General features: G+C 32.5%; 1 long non-coding RNA gene across 1 annotated transcript; it reads left to right on the forward strand.

Annotated features, from left to right (window-relative positions):
- The first annotated feature begins 355 nt into the window (after positions 1 to 355).
- Positions 356 to 1,290, forward strand: LOC114311924 (uncharacterized). Its single transcript, XR_014331017.1, has 2 exons — positions 356 to 393; positions 868 to 1,290. It is a non-coding gene; the product is annotated as an uncharacterized LOC114311924 (long non-coding RNA).
- The last annotated feature ends 755 nt before the right edge of the window (positions 1,291 to 2,045 follow it).

A 2,045-nucleotide genomic window follows, 5' to 3' on the forward strand; every position in this document is an offset into this window, starting at 1 on the left:
GTGCAATAATTTTGACCACTTAAGAATGGTTTCTGATGAAGAGAGAATGAGAGACAAAGACACTATAATTGAGTTGAAGGAACAACTAAAAACTCAAGGTGATCAGTTACAAACTCAAGGTATTCAGTTGCAAGCTCAAGATGCTGTAATAAACTCTTTAAAAGAGCAAGTAGCATTTTTGATGAGTCAGAGACATAGTTCTAGTGGTTTGCAGGTATAACTACATATAACATATTCTTTTATATGATGTATTTATCATATGTTATCATTTTCTAAATTTATGCATACTTATGTAAATTTTATTGTATAAATTAGGCGACAGATGGATATAGTGGCATTCCGGACCAAGCTTCTCCTCTTTTCGGAGTCATGAAATGCAACCTTCTAATCGAGGTAAATCATCATTACAATACACATACATTGACACAAATTTAGAACCATTGTTAATGACTTCTTTACCAATAAATTGTTAGTTAGTTAGTTTGGACGAAATTGGGGTTTGATAGGTTGACTTCTCTACTTTGCTTCCTTTATTGGCATCCGTAAAAATACCAAACAAACCAATGAAATAAAGAATTGGGCAAAAATCGAACAAATTTGAATATCAGCAACGTATCAAACTGTAATATACAATTAAAAATAGACCCTTAGATGTTGCTAGTGGTTGCTTGATTTGGTGGCTGCTACTAATGTTTGGCTTGATGATCTTCAACTTCATTGTAATCTTTATTTTTTTATATGTAAACCATATACTTACCAAAATAAAATAAAATAAGACTTGTCGAGAATTATTTGTTGTCTAAATTTTCTTTATAGATTTTAAAATTGAAAATGATACTTATACTCATTCAATTATTTTTATTGCAGGAAATAAGATAATATGAAGTATCAAACAATGGACGTCATTTCTCGATTTGAACATTTTTCATGGAGATCTTTATAAAATGGTGTCACGAGTAATACTTTTGAGTACTATTGTTATGTGACAAGTTTTTCTTTTGGATTATGGTGTGGGCTATTAGTTTGCTAGAAACATTGGATCTTTTTGTATTACAGGCTTATGTAATGAACCTTTTAATTAAGGTGTTTTGGATATTTTGGGATTATGAAAATGCAGACTCTTTTACCTTTTACAATTATTGAGCATTGAGCCATTAGAATAAAATAGTGTTGTTATAGATATATAATGTGAGCAGGGCTATGATGTCTGTTTTGATCATTTTGTAATCAAATTGTCCCTGTAATATGGCCTTTTGGGTTTTGTTTCTAGTTCCTTTTCTTGTTTGGATCTTTTCAATGTAATCAGGTTATGTTGCTCTTAGGTTTTTTTTTGGAATTGTTTGCCTTGTTCTTGTCCTCATTTGCTCTTTGCTTATGTGGTGTGTGAACAGGATGGTTTTTGTTGTGTAGATTGTCTTTTTTTGTTTTTTGGTTTATGTGTCTTTGTATAGTTGGTTTGTTCCTAAGGGTATATCCCTTCTATCTTGTAGTTTTTTGTCGTTTTATTTATGACTTTATTCATCCCCCCCTACCAAAAAAAAAATATATATATATATATAGCCTACAACAGTGGTTAATAACCGTCGCTGTAAATAAAATTCGAAACGAATTATATGGTTATAGCGACAGTGTAAAACTGATGGAATAGAGTCAAAATATAGCAGCGGTTTACAAAATGTCGCAAAAGTGAAGGATATAGCAACGGTTTACAAAATGTCGCAAAAGTGAAGGATATAGCAGCAGTCGACCCGTCGCTATAAAGTTAGCAAGTAATTGGTAAATTCAAGATATAGCGACATTTGTAACTGCCACTACATCAACCGTCGCAATAAAAATAACTATACCAGCGTTTGCGAAAAACGTCACTATAAGGATATGCCGACGGGGTTATTGCGGCGGTTTGGCCACCACTATTGCAAACGCGGGTAAAGGTGTTTTAATTTTTAGCGACGCTTTTTCCTGCTTTTAGCGACAGTTTTGGCCGCTACTAAATCTTGGTTTTTTTGTAGTGATTGGAGTTGTAGAGTGAAAAACAAAAAAAAAAA

The sequence above is a fragment of the Camellia sinensis genome, chromosome 5 (assembly GCF_055761805.1).
Source record: "Camellia sinensis isolate YWXY chromosome 5, ASM5576180v1, whole genome shotgun sequence".
NCBI lineage: Eukaryota > Viridiplantae > Streptophyta > Magnoliopsida > Ericales > Theaceae > Camellia > Camellia sinensis.